Source organism: Sinocyclocheilus anshuiensis, unplaced genomic scaffold (assembly GCF_001515605.1).
Source record: "Sinocyclocheilus anshuiensis isolate Anshui unplaced genomic scaffold, SAMN03320099.WGS_v1.1 scaffold396, whole genome shotgun sequence".
NCBI classification, from domain to species: Eukaryota; Metazoa; Chordata; class Actinopteri; order Cypriniformes; family Cyprinidae; genus Sinocyclocheilus; species Sinocyclocheilus anshuiensis.
The window spans coordinates 1,542,312-1,562,532 of NW_015558623.1; the positions used below are offsets into that span (position 1 = coordinate 1,542,312).

General features: G+C 36.8%; 1 protein-coding gene and 1 long non-coding RNA gene across 9 annotated transcripts in view; one reads left to right on the forward strand and one right to left on the reverse strand.

The window, feature by feature from the left end:
* The window catches only part of LOC107680700 (forkhead box protein P1-B-like), a 220,939-nt gene that overhangs the window by 42,542 nt on the left and 158,176 nt on the right, over window positions 1-20,221 (forward strand). For 4 of the 8 annotated variants that reach the window (XM_016476714.1, XM_016476713.1, XM_016476722.1 and 1 more), the window contains one exon: window positions 16,543-16,582. The exons of 3 other annotated variants lie outside the window; for them this stretch is intronic. The gene's annotated coding sequence lies outside the window, so the exon portion shown is untranslated. Of the gene's footprint in view, window positions 1-10,905; window positions 10,925-16,542; window positions 16,583-20,221 lie in introns of those variants that run through there. One more of the 8 variants, XM_016476719.1, reaches the window with a different exon arrangement.
* The window catches only part of LOC107680701 (uncharacterized), a 36,177-nt gene continuing 20,958 nt past the window's right edge, over window positions 5,003-20,221 (reverse strand). Inside the window, exon 3 of the long non-coding RNA XR_001633175.1 lies at window positions 5,003-5,130. This is a non-coding gene — a long non-coding RNA (uncharacterized LOC107680701). The remainder of the gene's footprint in view (window positions 5,131-20,221) is intronic.

Genomic DNA, 20,221 nt, shown 5'->3' on the forward strand with positions numbered 1-20,221 from the left:
TCCCTAGGCTACGTTTACACTTGTGTGTTTTCGTTTTAAAATGCATAGCTTAGACGGAATAATCATTTCTATTCACTTTCCACTGATTTACGCAATCTGATGAGCATTAGCTGCCTGTGTTTTCTCTTCCGCGATCACTGTTCTGACTCAGAGGAAGCTCATTTGCTGCTCATATGTCACTCATATTACATGTTCATAACCTGCCCTGTCTCCGACTACGAACATGCGTTGCATTTCCAGAAAAACATTTCCAGGGATGAAACATGAAGCTAGGAAACACGGGATTACGATAGTATATGATTTGTATGTGATTTTCATGAGATTCTGCCTATTTTTTATAACAATACAGCGTGTTTACATGAGAAATGCTAAGCAGGTGTAGCAATTAGCTTGATATAAAAGGCTACAAATAACATTTCTGCAGCATTATATGACCAAAACCCTCATTCGATCGCAATTTGAGGTTATTACAAACACTCGATGGTGGTTAAAAGTGAGTTTTGAGTAAAAATAGTAGTATAAATAGTATACGTTTTATAAATTGCCTTATGTAGCATGATGCTACAGTGTGAATGAATGGTCACGTAACACTAGGAGTGGGAATCTTTAGTCACCTCATGATCCGATCCGATTCTGATTCCGATTCTGGGAGTCACTATCCAATTCCAAAACGATTCTTGATTCAATTTTTTCCCCCCCCCTTATTAATTAATTAGTTTACCGACTTGAGAATCTTAAAATCATTACATAAGTAATTAAGTACTTTTTAAAATAATTACAAATTGAAAAAAAATATATTAAAACAGTTTTATGTTAAGAATTTTAAACTAATATGACTTCAAAACATACAAGCAAGTAGCAAATAATAAAGAGGAGCATAGAAGCATATTACAAACAACAAACAAAGAGTGCTTTCAGTATTTAAGATTATCTGAACGTTTTCCATTCAAGAACTGTGAGTGATTTTTCTTCATCCTTACTGTTGTTTTTTTACTATGACACCATAGACAGCAGGAGATCTATTAAAGGGTTAGTTCACCCAAAAATGAAAATTAGGCTGTGTTTTACTCACCCCCGAGGCATCCTAGGTGTATATGACTTTCTTCTTTCAGACGAATCCAGTCGGAGTTATATTAAAAATTGTCCTGGCTATTCCAAGCTCTTATCATTGCAGTCAGCGGGTGTTGCAGTGCTTCAGTCCAAAAGAAGGAAATAAAAAGCGCCCATCCATAAAAAAAAGTGTCTCACACGGCTCCGGGGTGTGAACAAAGGCCTCCTGTAGCGAATCGATGCGTTTTTGTAAGAAAAATAACCATATTTAATACATAATAATCAATTTAATCTAGTTTGTGTGAGATTGGAATTGGAAGCAAGCAGAATACGGGTGTTTCTAAAGCAAACTCCGCGTCATCGCGTATCTGGTTAAAAACTAAGCTCAGAATCGATTCTGAAATTCTCAGAATCAATCCAGAATTGTTGGAAAGAGAATCGCGATGCATCGATGGATTGATTTTTTTCTCCCACCCCTACGTAACACGTGTTTTCCTTGATGCCTCACCAGAGCCAATCACCAGCACATGATTTAGGCACATCATGCATGCTTACTGGCTTACTGACGTTGACTAGATGAACTCCTTATAGGCATCGAAATTTGGTACCAAACGACAAAACATGTTTCGATACTCGATAGTATCGAGGCAATTCGGTCGGTGCCTAAAGAGTATTGAACACGATACCCAGCCCTACTATAAAATGGCTGAAAAAATATTTCATAGACTTACATTGTGACTTGGTGGTGGGCTCTTTTGACTTGGACCATAATTTATTGCAAATTGTGTGTTCAGAAGCTTTACTCTTATGTACATTTTACATGTACATTTATTAATTTAGCAGACACGTTTATCCAAATTGACTTACAAATGAGGAATTCAACAAATTATCATAAAGAGGCAATAAACACAAGAAGTGACAATAACTGCGGCTAGGATCATATTAGTCTTTTTTTACAGTGCAACGTCTTATGTGTTGTTATACTCTTTGTGTCTCTGACAGTTCACTAAACAAAATGATAGTATGCATATATGTGTGCATGTGGGGAGGCATAAATAATAGCTCACAAAATAGAGAGGTCGCCGAACCATTTATTTTTCCAGTTGAAGGTTAATTTGAAGCAACAATAAAATGGATGTTACCATTTCCTCATCATCTTTTGTGGGTAATAAACTTCGGACTGTCTCAGCATACCCCTGCACTTGAGTTGGATTATAAGACATCTCCGTCTATTCTCACCATCAGTGATTAACATCTCACTTTGCTGACGATGATTCCTTGTTCAGCTGATTGTAAAGTGATAGAGAGAAGTATTAAATTGGACCTTGATGCTTATCATAAGCAAATTTCAACATATAGGAAGAAGAAATCGCAAATGAGATCTCTATAACATTTCTTTATGTGTCATTCACAATGGAAATGGAAAGTGACTTTTGACTCCTGATTGTCAGGCTTTTCTCTGAATAAACACCCGAGAAGTCTCACATGTACAGTATTTCATCTAGAGCATTGGTTCTCAACCTTTTTGATGCAATATTTTTAGGCACCCCTGTTTTGGGCAATATATTTCTTCTCGTATTTCATTCTGCAGTTATGACAATTCTGCTTGTTTTCAGACTTTTCTATTAACATAAAATGGTATTGTTGATATAATTAAACAATTTATTTTGTGATTTCTATAAGAATCAAAATTCTGATGCTGTAAGTTTTTCCAATAAAAATAATATTTATTGAGAGGGAAAAATGTAACAATTTAACATCATTTTAAGTTTAATTTTTTTTGTTTGTTTAATGTTTTAATTTTTAAGTATTTAGGTTTTTCGAATGTAATGCCCTGTCCCCCATTTGAGAAACCACTGCTCTAGAGTTTCAAAATAGATTTCAACAGTCTCAAACTTTGCCCAGATTTATTAACAATCAATCAATGGTCAGAGATTTCAATATGAACTCAAAAATTCTCATAAAATCCTCCCAAAACCAAATATCTGCTCTATTCGATCAACATTAATATTTTAGCTTTCTACACTTATTATAAGATGACAAATTGTGTCTGTTTTTATTCTAGGGGCAACATCTGAATTTTTGAAGGCGAACTTTGATTGTGGCATAGCTCCAATAAGGCTCCTGAGCTAAATAAATCAACCCTTAAGCAATAAAATTATCCTCTGGGATTGGTTTGACAGATATATGAAGCAAATTATTGTAATTATTCCATTGCCCATCAGTCAGTTGGGCAGAAAAATGCTGTTTAGTGAATTGAGCAGATTGAATCATGTTTTGGCCACTTGCTTATTTGTGGCTTTGCAATTAACAACAGCCTAGCAGACTCACACACAGTTCAAGACCACCCCGACAGGCATGGAAATGCAAGTACTGTGTGATGTTTTTCTTTTTCCAAGCATCTGCTCATTGACTGGCATCCACAGAGCTGGACGTACAAGCACACATTTAGATTGGTCCTGCAGCCCTCTGACCAGTCGACTGAAACTCAACACTCATTTAGCAGTGGCTCAACATAAGGCCCACTTCACAACTTAACACAGCGCACACACACTTAGAAGTTCATTAGATCAGTATCCTGTCTTAATTGCCTCTGTGTAACACACACCACAGGCTAATGCAGGGGGTCTCAATGCTGGATATGTCCACCTTTCTCAGAGCTGTTTTTAGGAATGCCTTTGTGCACCCTTGTTGTTGCAGCAAGTTTGTTTCCCAACCTATCATATTTCAGTTTCTCATTTAATTTCACTTTTCTTTAGTAAGACCTCAGATGATTGATAAACAAATCTGCTTATATTAATTTTTTAAACGTGTCCTCTTTTAGAAAAGGTCAGTGCTGAAACATTTAATTAGTAATGCATTTTCTATTGTTTTCTATTCTAGATTATCAATGATTTTTGCAACAATGAAAAATGTAATTGGACCACAGAAGGTGGTCTTGAATATCTCACTAGACTTAAGTAAAAAAAAAACATGGTTCATATGACATTTAAGCAACAACTTTGTCTCAGATGTTTCTTCTTAAAATAAAAATAGACAAATTAGCTAATAGTTGTCATATGACAGAGGCTCCATTTCATTCAGCAATTCAACAATTTTTACTTTATTTAGGATGAAATGAAAATAGAAACAAAAGAGATGGTTGTTAAGGTAGATGGCATAGCTCTATTTTCAATTTGATGAAAAATGTTTGAGTTCAAATTTAAATTTCTGACTTTTGATCGCAGACTCTGATATACTGGAAAATCAGAGCACAGTTTAAGACAGTGAATCTTTAAAAAATAAATAAAGCTTCTTTATTGGCATCTGTGATTCCATGATGAATCCATGGAACATTTCCATTGCACAAAATGTTTTATTTATTTGTTTGTTTGTTTATTTATTTATTTATGGTGGAAGAATATTCTTTAGATTATTAGATAGTCTTCACACTAAGTAAATTGGTTCAGTTTTTCGAGAGATCTCATTTGTGACTTTCCTTTCCGTGGGTGTGTTAGATTAGGTCTGTATTATAACGCAATACAGACGTACTTTAGTGGAGTTTATTCACTGCAGTCTTATTCACTGTCCCTTTTCCGCTTTCACAAAAGCTTTCAGTTACACCTAGCTTCGTAACTTCCTGTTTAGCTGGGAGGCTGGCCGGCGGTGGGCCAATGTCGTAACGGTGAGTATCAGGAAAAGAACACACGCCTGGGATGGAGTCCCATGCAGCTGGCCCAGTGTGTGTGTGTGTGTGTGTGTGTGTAGGAAACAGCAGAGCAACTTGCAGCGAGCAGCAAATGAACTCTCATATCTCCTATCTCTCCCCTCTCTTTTCACTTTCTTGTTTGGACTTGTGATTGGAGGCACAGGCTGTGACAGTTGACGGAAGTAGAGAACGAGAGAAAAAGAGCAAATAAAAGGGAAAGCATTTATTTACAGAGTGATGATGCAAGTTAAGGATGCGGTTTCACACAGGATGTGCCCCCCCTGCTTCGGTCTGATAGGGGGCAGGCTGGAGCTCGGGGTGGTGGCCTGTATTGTGAAGCTGGTCTGGATTTTGGGCTGGGCTCATTAGCACACTCTCAACGTGTTTCCTGTCTGGGCAGAGAGATGAGAGCAGGTCACTGAGAAAGAGAACAGAGGGGAAGGACAGTCGAGGGTGTGTGATTGTGGGGGTGTATAATTGTCTCAGATTGGGGCTCTTTACCTTTCTCGTCACCGCAGTGAACCAAACATAGTCCCACAAGTAGAATCAATCATCATACCACTGCTGTATAGCACTGAATCAGCGATTAACATGTGCCGCCCATAGTCATTTGAGGTGTTTGTAATTTACAAACCATAAAAATGATCAACAGGCCAATGTAAATCAGAAATACCCTTTTTTCCCTAAAACCTCCTTCTTGTCACATCTGTGTTTAGAGCAACAATTTAAACTTCTTTGTTATTTTACATCAGAGATATCAGTGTTTTTCTTAAAAAAAAATAGTTACACTTACTATTCTCATTTTCTAAGAGAAGCACTGTGAAATCTATTCATGAAAAAAACAAATCAGAGACCAAGTGACTTTGACATTAACATCCTCCATCTAATAATTTAAGGTTAATGGCTTTAATGAGGCCTAAAAACGCAATGAGACATTGGATCTACTTTTTATTCACGGATCGCTTGTCTAAATAGGGGAAGTGGCGCACTGACCGTTTAGCCTTGTGCTCATGACGAATGTTGAGAAGTTTGAGCTGAGAGGGCAGACTTTGGGTAATGATGAAAGCTTTAGTATGGAGATATGCTGCTTTGATTCAAGGTGCTATGATTTGTCCTTGTTAAACTACATTCGGTTTGCTTGTAGTGGGTGAGATTCTGTGTTTGATTTAACAGCTTTTGCCATATTTTTGTGCATATAATTGGATGCAGAATTCCTACATTTTAAAAAATGCTGGGTTAAACACAACCCAGTGCTGGGTAAAATAGGGACAAACCCAGCAATTGGGTTGTTTTGACCCAGCGGTTGGGTTACTACCCAGAAGGTTGGGTTAAACATTTAACCCAACCGCTGGGTCAAAACAGCCCAATTGCTTGGTTTGTCCCTATTTTACCCAGCACTGGGTTGTATTTAACCCAGCATTTTTTAGAGTGTACAGAATAGTGTTTTTCCATCCTTTCATATTCACAAAAGTTGAAAACTTTGATAGTTTATGGTCAGTACGATTTTTTTAAAAGACGTCTTTTATGCAAGACGGTGGAATTTATTTGACTAAAAGTCAAAAACAATTATTATTGCAATTTAACAATAATTATTATTATTATTGTTATATTATTTTTTTATGTTTTAACATTTTTTTTGTATTTGTTTTAGGATTTTTTGATGTATAGAAAGTTTAAAAGAACATAATTTATTTGAAATAGAAATATTTTGTAACATTATAAATGTCTTTACCACCATTTGTTAAAACAATTGCTGAATAAAAGCATCAGATTCTTTAAAAAATATTACTGACCTTGAACCTTTGAACTGTAATGTATGTATGTATGTGTATATATATATCACAAAAAATAACTTTGTTGCAAATGTGTATCCTTACATACTAGTCTGTATCTTAACTATACATTGTAACCGGTCAGTATGGTTTAAGTTTAATCAAGTTCAGTAAGTGAGTCAGATTTTCAGAGGCGCTCTGACTTTTTTAGTGAGTTCATTAAGTTAAGAATTTGTCCTTTTTGAGAGCATTTTTTAATGATTAATTAAAAGAATCGGCCCTTAGGAATTATTTGTTTGTGAATTGGTCCACACTGTATTGGTCATATCAACACTTTGGTCATACTCTAAAATATTATTTTTTTGCCTATACATTTATAACTATCTGTTTTATAATATCAAATATATAAATTAATACTTTTATTCAGCAAGGATGCATTCAATTGATTAAAATTGGCAGTAAAGACTTTTGTTGTTATAAAACAAAAATCTATTTCAAATAAAAGCTTTCTTTTGAAGTGTTGTTCTTTTGAAAAAATAAAAAATATTAGGAGGCCCTTTGAAAACATTTTTTTAAAACATTGATAATAATAGGAAATGATTCCTGACTACCAAATCAGCATATTAGAATGATTTCTGAAGGATCATGTGACACTGAAGACTGGAGTGACGGCTGCTGAAAATGTAGCTTTGCCATAACAGAAGTAAATTATATTTTAAAATATATTAAAATAGAAATTTGATTTTAAATCATAATTTTTTACAATATTGCTATTTTTGATTTTAAAAATACAGCGTTTTTGAGCATAAGAGACTTCTTTCAAAAACATTTTTAAAAATCCTACCCAAACTTTTGAAAGGTAGTGTAATACTGTTTAATAAAATATAAATGCTTTATGTAATTAAAATATAATTTTATATAATGACATTTTAATCAGTCATCATTAAATATTTATTTTTGACATTTTATTTTGAATGGTACACTAGGAAGTTCCCCAAAGAAGAGGGGCAATAGCTTGCAAAATTACACCAGCAAGGCTCAAACGTTCATTGCCCCAATGTGTGAGAGCATGTGAGAGCTAACTGCTAGGCTACAGCTGCACTAGAGCTTCATGTAGCTGACGTGTTCATGCTTGTACCCTGGAGAGCAAGAATAAGAATCTGTCCATTAAAGCAGTCTCTGAGAACACTAGTGTACACTAGGCCAGAGGGGACAAGAACAGTAAATCTGTGAAAGTGGATCTAGACCTGACAAACATGTGCAGAGCTGAGAAATACAAACAAACAACAGGCCTGTTTGTCTCCCTGTTGGGTTACACACAAATGTACACCCACCCACACACACACACACACACACACACACACACACACACACACACACACACCACACGCTCGCTCTCAAGTTACTGACTCTTCCTCTGCATGCGGAGTGGCTGAGCAAATTTGCGCAGGGATTTTTGGTCGTCCCCTGGCATGCCAGAAAGGTAATTCGGGTTGGGTAAATCAATATGTGGGCAGCCCAGTCATACCACAACGCAGAGAAATGGCACCCATCTCAGAATGCCCTGACATTTTGTGGCTTTCAGTGGGGTCACATTTTGCTAACGGAAAAAAGAAAAGTAGAAAAACGTATGGGGAAATTTCAGTCGCAAGCATCCAGATGAAGTCGATGCTCACCTGAATAGTTTTGAACGAACTAAAATAGCATTTTGAACTAGATTTGAAATGAATCATCATCCGTACATAAACATTTGGGCCTTAAGTTATAAAACAAAATCAGAATGTGTAAATTGTTGCGATGAATTGAATAAATCAATTTAGGTAACATTAGGTAACATAATTTTGCTCAGGTTTGTTCATTTAAAAAAAAGTTTGTCATTTTTACAGAAAAAGACTAAAATACTACAACAAAAACTTGTTAGCTGTAATTTTTAATTTTGCTGTAAAATACATGCTTTTTGAAAGTAAAAACAATAATTTACCATATAATTTATGCTAAAAAAAAAACATTAACAGGGCACTCCAAGAGGTCCTGCCTGACAAATCGTATATGATTTTTTTTAAATAAGGTTTTTTGTTGTAGTCATTTTTCTTATTAATGATGTACATTGGTCTTGTGTCACATTTTATGTTATTTAGTTAACGTTTATTGTATTTTGTAGTGTTGTGTGTTACCCTGATGGTGTTTTGTCTTTGTGCGCCAGCTATATAAGAGTATTGCCATTTTTATGGAGGGGCCACTTTCAGTGAACTCTGATAGATTATTTTAACATTTATATCACTTAATGAAATGTTTAGTTTTAAGTTCTAAAATATACAGCCACTAATATGCCATTGAAACATTGTCTCTGTATTTTTAATGTTGAATTTCTGACGAACACAGCTGCCAGCTTTAACAGTTAATTTAACAGGATGTTTTTTAGAGTGTGGTTTTACTCTTTGAAATTAGCCCAGGTACATCAAAAAAACTGTGGAAGATTTTGTTTAGCTAGTGTTATAGATATCATTTAATGTTTAATGCGCTAACAAAAGTTTTTAGCTTGTATTTAACATGTATGTTAGATACAGTATGTTAGATGTCAACAAACAAAAAACAAGATGTGTGATGTTCAGAGTTTACGAAGATAGACTGAAAACAGTCACATAGCATAGACCTTACACTGAGATCACGCAACGTGTTTATTGCTTGCGCGGTGTGCTGACGGGCCCCTTCTTCTAAAACACACAGCTGTGAAACCCCCATGAAGGGACTTTTCAACCCCATGTTACAGATCTTTTTTCCTTTTTTCTTTCTTCTTATCACAGAGCGTGTGGTGTGAGAGGTAACATCACAGCAGTCTTTCCTGTGGTTTTGTCTGTCAGACCTGCAATCCTCAGGCCTGTGTTTGCATCTCTCACCAGAAATAACACACTGTTATGAACCCTCACATACACACGCATTCTCTCGCTCTCCCTTTCAAAACTATTTATGCTTTTCATCACTTCCTGTCTGTTGACCAGACTGAAACAGTTTTCTGAAAGGCTGTCTGGAGTCAAGCTTGAGAAACAGAATTGGGTAAACAAAACAAAAAAAAGTAGATTCTATGGTTTTCTTTGTATAGACAGGTTGTTCTGCCCCGGACTGTTTGTGCAATATTGTGCAAGGTGAATGTCATTGTTTTGTCATTCCTGCGATGATAACGTTATTGCCCATTACCGCACTGTCTGAATGAGAGATATTTTGGTATGTTGTGTGTTGTACAAAGGAATTTACTTGTTTTTTTATGTGTGTTGGAATATTTGTGTATCTGTCGTGTAAGTGCATTAGAGTGTTATAATGGCTATCACGTCAGGAGTCATACATTACAGTAAGATGTCAGAGCATCACCTGGTGGACTAGCGCAGAAAATAGGCCCTCGTGCAAACACTCACATGCAGTATAACTATGAGTAATCATTTCATGTCACATATTGACATCTCTGAATTGATTTCAACTCAGTTTGTCTCATTAACATTTACGGCTGATTTAAGCTGAATCATATAGTCATATAATCATATTATATTATATAATCATATATAAAGTTTGTAAAAAAAAAAATTTTTTAAAGACTTTATTTCATGTAATTGTGACTTAATGTATCCCTCTTGTGACTTTGTATCTTACAATGTGACTTTCTGAATTTCTTTTTTTAATCTTTTATTTCTATCGAACATAATTTCTTATTTTCAGCTATATTTTACAATTACCTTTTTATTTTTATACTTTGCGGCAGAAACAGGCTTCCAAAAATGTACCTATAACTGCTGTGTGTAATTTCCATGTCACTAGCAGCACCAAATGTAACTGCAAAAAAAAAAAAAGATTGTTTCCAAACAGATTGGCAGACCACTCCCCCTCATCTTCTATTGGTCAGCCAAACAGGTAGACCTTCCCCGAAACCCAAGCTATTGGTTAAAACTGAAGTTGAATTAACTCAATATTCTGAAATGACTATAGAGCTAATGTGTTTAAAATTTGAGAAAAAACATTTACAAAAGGTGTACTTATCATATAAATAATACAAGAAAAAAGTTATATTATACAATATAGAATATTTATTGTAAAACTATATTTAGATATATATTTTTATTATTGTGTTTTTCGAATTTGTGTTTATGTATAATAACCATATTCAGTTTTTTTTTATAATATTTATTTTTTAAGATAGCATCCCCATATACGTCCCAAACTTGTACGATACTACTAGGCGACACCTCCAACATTAAAGGGATAGTTCACTCAAAAAAAAAAAAATCCCTGTAGAATGTTGGTCACCAAACCATTACCATTGACTGCCATTGTATGGATGAAAAAAAATTCTGAGACACTTCTCAAAATATCTTCTTTTATGTTCCACAGAAGACAGAAAGTCGCTCAGGTCTGGAATGACATGAGGGTGAGTAAATGATGACAGAATTTTTTTTAGGATGGCAGTCTTTTTAATAGGAACCATTCTAATATCTTATAAATTATGGGCGATCTATATTTTTGCAAACTGAACAGAGTTTGGTAAAATGCAAAGCTTAGTGAGACTGAAGTGTCTGTCTAATAATATTGTGGTAGTTCAAGCTTAGACAGAGAGTATCCGACACAATAAGATGAAGAAGGTGTGGTGGGGCCAAGAAGGGTCGTAATCTTAACAGATACCACCTCACGTGTAACTTTACCATCTACACGGCTGCCACAAACCACCATCCCAGTGTATTCAAACGCAGCACGTATTAAAAACACTCACACCCGCCTCTTATCAGATTGCCATGCCTTATGATTGGCCTTCCATTGGCCTCTTTATTTAATAGAAGGTTCCTTTCTTCTTTGAGATGCCATAGAGTGTTACATCACTGCGCTTGAGCCCTGTTATCTATGTTGAGGCCTGTTCTTGTAATGGGCTTTATTGATCTAAACAACATCAGGCTGGCCGTGATGTTATTAAGGTGGAGATAACTTCACTGTAACTTCCACTCAAACAATGTATTAGTGTTTTATTAGGTTTAAATAACTTTGGCTTTTAGACGCTAATGCAGCCGGTTAGTCACCCTGCTCTCTTATGGCTGCAGGATCTTAATAAAGCTTTCCTCTTTACATCCTGCTGTGTGTGAGTGTGTTTGTGTGTGTGAGAGGGAGGACAGGAGATGCCAAGTGCTTGCTGGGAAGTTTCTGTGCCTTTAGTAAACAGCAGGAACTCTAAATAATCGGAGTAATTATACGTTGGCGGTATCTGTATTAAGCACTGCATTATCAAGCTGTAGTTCGTGCCGACCTGGACCTTTAAACTCGATCCACAATGCTGCCTTTTTTTCTTTGTCAAATTAACATATGCGGTAAGAATTATTTGTGGTTTTAGAGTCATTTATTAACCGCATTTTGAAGTGAACTTTTATAATTGATGTTCAGATGTGTGGGTTTTTTTGTCTTCCAAGGGCACACTGAATCCAATATTTATGAAATAACGATCCCATTCATCTACAGGCATATTTTCTGTGGGAAATTTAATTTGCAGCTATTTAAAGCCATGCGTTTGGTAATGAATTATTTTGTCATCCTGCCTCTGATGAGATTCATCTTTAATAACTGTAACAATTATTTTATTAAACAAGAAAAGCCATGCATTATGGCTATCTCAGCAAGGTCTACAGTGAGCGAGGATTCTCATTAGGAGGGTATTAATACCCCTGCTGGGCTTTCATTCCCACTACCCAACTTAAATTACATTATGTGTCAACAATGTTTGCATTAAATTTAACCAGTCATATTTACCAATTTTTCCCTCTCTCTCACGCCCTACTACTGACACATTTAGATGTATTAAAAAGATAAAACACAGTTATAGATCTGATAGGATGGCTTATTGAACGTTTACCTCAGTGCTGACTTTTAGTAACGCAATAATATTGAATTTGCATGCCTGTTGTTTTTATCAAAATCTTTTTGAAAGCTGTAGCAAGCCATATTGTTGTCTGAGAAGTTGAAAACTTGTATGTTATTTTTTTTCCTTCTGCAGAACACAAAATAAGCTGTTTTTAAAACATTTTTTTGTGTTTCACAGAATAAAGAAAGTTATACAGGTTTGTAAGACAGAAAAGTGAGTAAATTATGACTGAATTTCTTTAAGAATTCCTTTAACAGTAGCCTGACAACCTCTCAGAAACTCTTTTGTATTGTAGCTAGTTTTGCTTGGGCAATCACTGCAGTTTTATTTAGAAAAATGTAAAAAATCTACTTTGGAGAATGTAGTTTTGTCTAGCAGCAAATGGGCTAAATATCAAATAAACGTTAGACCAATGCAGTGCCACCTTCTTTTTTGAGAAGGGGCTTTTTGATGGAAACTTATCTAAAGGTGCATTGTGACAAAAATCGCAGCTGTGCTCAAAAAAGCCAGCCTTTTTGCATATTAAAGGCACGACTAGCATTACTCTATGACAAATGTTGCAATTTCTGTTCTTCAGTCTCTCAAGGAAGTTGGAACGTTCCAATCGGAAACAAATGCCATGTAATACCTATTTTAATGCTTCCCCAGTTTTTTGCTGATGCCTCTAAAAGGTTCCACTGCACATTGAACTATCTGCGAACATGGAAACCAAATGTTGTAGCCTCCGTTCCGCATTTTTTTGTTTTACTGTGGCGCACTGTACACAAACAAGATGTTTATGGCTCACTGAGCTGAACCTATCCTGGCCAGAGACAGAAGCGAAATTGCTGAATGTGAGGTAATCAGTTATTTCAGTTTGACCACTTCCTTAAACTCCTGCTATTACTCACAGTGCTATGTTTCCAAAGAAAACCTCTGACCCTGTAGGTATAATGGTTTGGTGGATTTATGTGAATCAAATATTTAGCTGGACTTTAGAAGTAAAGTGGAAACTATGATTATCTGTACCTGGAAATTGCAGTGTCGGGGAGAGGGCACTGTGATGGAGTGGCAGAGCAGTTTGTCTTTAAAGTCAGCCATTCTTATATCTCTTTGGTTCTTTTGCAACATTGAGAGATTAGAATATCAACAAATATGGGCTTTTTGACTTGGGACAGTAAGCAACCACCCATGTACTGAGCAGCCTTATAGCAATGATGTAAATAATGATACATTGTAAATATCAGAGTGATTTTAATGTGCTGTGTGTTTGGCCATTCAGTTTCCAGAAGGATGTATGACTGATTTTTACAATGTTTGTCTCGTAGCTTTTGATTATGAGAGCAATAAGACTAAGATGGTTCAGCGGGGTCTCTGCTTCATTTATCTATTATATTGAATCAAATCGAACATCAATTATTGGTTAATGCTCTGCAGGAGACAATTGTGAATAACATCACCATTTTAAGCAGTTTTTGAGCAAATACATAAATATTGAGATTAAATATTGAAAACCAGCAAAAGGCTTTACTGTTACTCAAGCAAAAAAAAAAAAAAACTCTCCACCTTTCCCAGCATATTACTTGAATGTTTAACCCTTTTTTTTCCTCCTTCAAGGACAAATGGTGTACGTGATGGCAGATCTTTGTGCGAAAGTCCCTGAGCTCTCCTGAAGCAGCAGATCCCTTTTCAGCACCAGTTGTTCTTCCAGATAAACTCTGCGGCACGCTCGCAGATTCTCTTAATATGATTCTGCAGGGTCGGGCTCAGGAGAATAGACGCAAAACAAGCGTGCCAGGAGAAAGAGAGCGTTGAATTTTTCATCAGCAGGCCCTCGTACTTTTTTAGTAGGCGGCCGACTCATTCATGAGCAGATGTTCAGCGCAGGTCCAAGCTGCAGTTAGCATGAACTCTGCTGCCCTCTCAGCCGTTGGCTGCAAGGACGTTGGCAGCGACCCCGGCATCTGAGAATTCATTCCCGGCAAAAAGCGCAGAGCGCCGCTTCGCCCAGACCCCTTTTTTTAGCCGCGTTGCCCAACCCAGGAGCCGGCCAGAAATGGAGGAGGGCTTTTCTTTTGACAGGCCATCAGTCTTCGCTCTGACACTGATGAAAGACTCACCCTGGTCAACACAGGGGACCGGCCCCAAAAATTCCTGAAGACAATTTTTAAGTTTATCATTAATGTTTTATGACGTCCTCTGTATGAAAATAAGCCATCTGGCACGAAAACCAAAACAGACCCTTTTGGAAAACAAAAGCAGACTTTTTTGTGTCATTTGCACGAAGGTACCCTTGAAACGGGAAATTGCTATATCAGATTAATGCAGGTGGTTTAGGGGAATGCGTTGGTCAGGTTGGTCGCTACGCTAAAGCCCACCTGCTGCTGTGGTTAGCCAGGTGGTTCGGTTAGCGTGGTGACCTCAATACATCCCAAGAGACTCGAATAACAACCAATACAGATGAAGCATTATCGTGTTTCATTTACATAACACCATTATGTTGCAGTACGTCCATGTAGCCTTTTCCCATGAAACGACTGAACGCCAAACCAACATATGTTCTGCACGGAAAGTGTGAAATGTTATTCTTCTCTTTCATTGCGGTGCATGTGAAGCTGTAATTGAAGGATGATGAGGTTTTTAGTCCTTTTTTTCTTTTCTCCCTTCAAGCACTTGTTTCTTCAGCACGTCTCTTACTTCACACTATCTAATTGGCCATTTTCAGGTTGGGTTTATGAGAGCAAAACTAATTAGTGTTTCTAAATTCAGAGAGCAAGAAAGAGGGAGGAAAAAAAGGAAAACATGGTTGAATGGATTGTTCTGGTTTCCTTTCTGGTGTCAGGCTCAGAACAATGAAATAAAGAGTCTAATCACTTTCAAACTGCTGTTTTTTTTTTTTAGCCAGCACTGAATGTCACTTTCTCTCCTGGCATTTTGTTTGGCACGATCACAGGTCCTGGAATAAAGTGAGCGCTTGCTCTCTTTGCAAACTTTTCCTTTGTAATTCGTGGGAAGGCTTTGCAGGGAAAAAAAAAAATGCGCGTGTTTTTAGGTGGGGTTGCTTCTTCTTTTGATTCGGAATGTCCTGGTGAAAGATGGGGGGAGGGTGGAGAGTTTACAGTAGCGTTGACTTTTCGCCCGTTACCTTTATTCAGAGAGCTCCAGCTGCAGCGCGCCCTCAGGAAGGCCACCGCAGGCGCGCGCACACACACACACACACACACACACGCCGGCCCCCAGTGTGAAAGAAAGCCCTGTTTGAGTTGGCACGCGCAACTTTTGCTGCCTCTGCAAGAAAGACACCAGCAGCGGGCGCGCTGGCCAACTGGGCCGTCGTTCTTCTAATCAGGATGTGCCTTTTCCACCTCTCTCAGGAAACACATTTCTGCCTCTCCCTCCCCTCAGCGGCAAAAAGGCGAGGGATGGACGGGAGGGAGAAAGTCGGTGAAGATGAGTGACAGGATTGGAGTCTGGGGGGGATTGGGCTAATCTGAGTTTAGTAGCGCTCCCTCAACACCTCACCCTCCCTGCCTCCACTGGGCCTTCATTTATATTGAATAAAAAAGTTTATAGGTCAGTTTAACAATGTGCTTTAAAACTCAAACTATTTTTATTTTTCCACCTCTCCGCCGGAGGGATTTGCGTGGAAAGGGCTAGTAATTAAGAAGCTGTGAATCCAGGGTTAGGGAGGAAGAGTGTTTAAATGCAATTAGAGCATCCGCTCGAATCAATTTGAACCCAATTACAGTTTTCTTGAATGTGCTATTATTTGTTTAATCAAGGGAATTTTGCCCTTTTAAGATGCTAAAAATGTATCGCGAGATTATTTAAATGCGGAGTGAAAATAAACTTGACGGAAGCGGGTAATGAACAATTGTTTCAAAGTGACCTCTCTCCGTGTGCCCTCCCTCGTTACCTTGTTCTTCTCTGAAAAGAAAACTCCATTTGATTTGTCTGGAGATAAAGCTATCACAATATCGGCTGGATAATTAGCGCAAAATCCACATCAGTATTTTTGGGAACTGGATGTGGAGCACCAGTCTCTGATGATTCAAAGTTTCAGTAGATTTCCTCATTTCTCACTGATGTTTTTCCCTGTTTGTCCTTCTCTCCTTTCTGTCTGCCTTCTCTTCCACCAATCTTTCTACCTGCTGTCTGTCCTGCAGGCAGGAGAGTGCAGTGGTCCAGCCCTGTGGATGCTGAACGGTACGTCTTACAGTTTTAACTGTGTATGTGTGTGCCTAAAAGAGCATTTGGACACTAGCCAGACTTTGAATGAATTTCTTTGCAATAGATAACTAAATATTAAACCAAGTGGAATTTGCAAGCAAATGATGCTAGACCATTTCTCAAAACTGCATTTTTTAAGCCATTCTTATAATTACTTTTAACCAATTGGTCCCAAAGTCATTTTTAGTGGATATATAAAGTCCGTTCACCTCAGGTTACCTTGTTTGTTATCCATTCATCATGTGGTAGTTTACTCTTTTTAGTCTGTAAACAGCAATTCTGTTGTTTATCATTTAAAGCCCAACAAACAATTTTTATGAATTGTATATTTATTTATTTAAATTACACTTGGTTAAATGTTTTATTTATTTGTTTAAAGCAAATGCCATGTGGTTTGTTTGTTTGTTTATTTATTTAAAACAATTGACTCTTGGTTTATTTATTTATAACAAATTCCACGTGGTTGCATATTTATTTATTTAGAATAAATTTTATTTTGTTTAATATTTATTTATTTAGAATAAATTCCACATTGTTTATTTATTTATTTTTTAAATACAGTAAATGCCACTTGGTTTAATTATGAATTAATTAATTTGCTTGTTTAAAATCATTAGCACTTGGTTTAATATTAATTTGTGTCTAATGCAATGACATTCCTTTATTTGTAAGTGTGAAGTAATTGTCCAGACAATTTCAAAACACATCTGTTGGAATTTGCTCAGTTTAGATGGCTTTCAGCATGTTATCAGCATGTTCATATGATTCGTTCAAGCTAATCTGAATTCTAATACTGTACACAGTTTGACTAGTGTACCTCAATAATCGTTTTTGATCCATGTTTCTTGTGGCCTTCACTTCCTGTGTGATGTGTAAACACTACAAACAAACCATGACACTGCCCACGTCACAGTGCCAGTCCGTGTTCGGATCCTGTTGTTTACAGTAAACATTCATATATATTCATAACCTTCAGTCATAAAAAGCAACCCTTAGCGGCACATGACATGCCATATTAGTGCTTATTAGCATATTGACTCTCAAACAAACTCAACAGGTGCTCAACAAACATTAACCCACATATATTTAGGGTATTTCTAAATGTCTCAACTCTGTCATCAATGTTGGATGTGAATAATGTTTTTGCATGTAGTGTATTGCATTGTGAGTTTAATGGAGCTCCTACAAAGTCTGTATTCCTACCAGCCCGGCCAGGCAATGTTTTAGAGAAGTGCTTCTAACAGTTACGCCCGCTTGCAAAACTGTGTACGTTACAGATTGATAGTAAATGGAAACCATAAATGTAAATTGTGTCATTTGATAATGTAAATGGAGTGCCAAGCTATTTTCCCCCACCCCCATAAAGAAATCAGCCCTATTTACATAGTCAGTTGTGCTTATGAGACTTATGGAAATCAATCTCTTGTCATTTTCCAACTACACAATTTCACGTTAGTTCAGAGATCACAGATTTGAAAGTCAATATCGTGACATTGGCTCGGCTCCATGTTAGCAACATGAATTAAACATAACAAACAAAACAACACACTCTTCTGACAAACTTTTAGATGAGTTTTAATGCATTAATCTTTCACATTGCATGCAAATGAACCCAAAATGTATGATTATTTCCTCTTGAATATTGATTTTTCGGGGCGTTTTACGGAAATTTTGCACTTATGAAAGTCCAAACTTTTGGCAATCCGATTTGAAAAGCATTCCAAATATGTTTAAGTGCAGGTTATTATTTAGTTATTCAGATTTATGACCATAACAGAAAGCGAAAGCAGGTGGATTCAAGCTTGTCCATTAAAGTGTACTTTGCAGGGTCCGGTTTTAAAGTGGCCTGCAAGGCAGCTATGACAAGAGTTGTTGAAAAGGGTCTTCGTTTAAACGTCTTGCACATGGTTTACCACTTTCTTTAAAAGCACTTTTTGTTGCAGATGGGTTATGACTAATGAGAGGACTACATTTATGACTCCACATGAGGACATGAAAGCTTTCCTTGCTGTTGAATTTAACCTTTTCAATATTGACTAATTATTTAGGTTAGAAAAGATTCTAAGGCGCACCGCGTTACTTTAATACATTCCATTAATTACATTAGTCGACACCTTTCAGAGCTTTTCTACCTAATTTTTTTAATGTCTTGATTGTGATGCCTTAGACTGTAGGCTTGCACACTTGTGCAGAATATGACATTTAATAATTGAACCGTGCAGGTCTGTTGACTGTTTAATAAGACCTTTGAGTTGTGTTCACACCATGGCTAAATATGGCCCAAATATTTTTTTGTTTCCTTTATTAGTGATATCTGAACTGTAAAATAATGAACGGATATCTGATTTTTCAGTATGTGAACAGTCTGGTCAGAATTGCGTTTTATGTGACTTTAGGTGTGATGCCTGTTGCCTGACTAGTTTTTGAGTTTTGTGGATTTTGTCCATATTTGTTGGCTTTGTGGTCATCCATATACCAATGTACTCCTAAAAGTAGACAAAGCAAACTTTTAAAAACTATTGGCCATTTTAAAAAAGGATTGTTTCGTTATGTTCCGCCCCCAACTTCCTGTGTAAATAGGAAATACCTCAGCACAGGAAAGAAAAGCCATTTCTTTAAAAGATCATGCGAACAACCTTACAAAAAAGAAACTGAGCTGATATTTGGACTTGCACACTGTGGTTTGTGCTACCAACGTAACTTAGGTTTCACATATACAGAGTATTATTTTTCTCAGTTTTTGTTGTAGTCATTTACACAACCGTTTAAAAGTTTGGAGTAGGTAAGATTTTTTAAAACGTTTTTAAAATAAGTCTCTAAAGTAAGTCTATGTTCAACAAGGCTGTATTTATTTGATCAAGAATAGAGTAATATTGTGAATTATTACATTTTAAAATAACAATTTTAGTTGAAAGGTGCAATAGGTGATTGTCTTCAGAAACATTTTTTGTTATGCTGGTTGAAAGTCTCTTCACATCCCGATAGCAATCATTAAGTTAAGTGGTCTAAATGTATTTATCTGTATTTATATATTCTGTGGAAGGCGTAGGACCAAGAAATGTTCATCCAATCAAAACGCTCGGTCTGAGCGTTTTAATTGGCTTTCCTACCTGCCTGTCAACATAAGTATTTGCATACCTCTGCGCACCCTGTTCGCGCAGACAGGATACGTCATCAGCGCGTTCACGCACGCTGTGCAGACAGAGCAAGAATGGCAGACAAGCATCAACAACCCGATCTTCATTCCTGGTATTGTAGTACTTTTACTAACTGTACTATAAAGTTTTCTCACCGGTGAATGACACATGATGTAGCCCAGCGATTCCCAATTCCAGTCCTCGCGCCCTACATATCTCTCTTAGTTAACACACCCGATTCAGATAACCAGCTCGTTAGAAGTGAGCTACGTGCATGAACTGTGTTCTGATTGACATGCTACCCTACATAGTGTTCTTTGCTCCCTACTCCCTGAGCAGGAGTAATCCATTGAAGTTTACTTAACTTCGGAGCATTCATTCACATTCATTTGCGCTGCGCAGCATCTTCACACACAGACGAAACTTAATAGAGAAGTGTGAAGTGTGACATAATATACCTCTGTAAATACTATTTAAA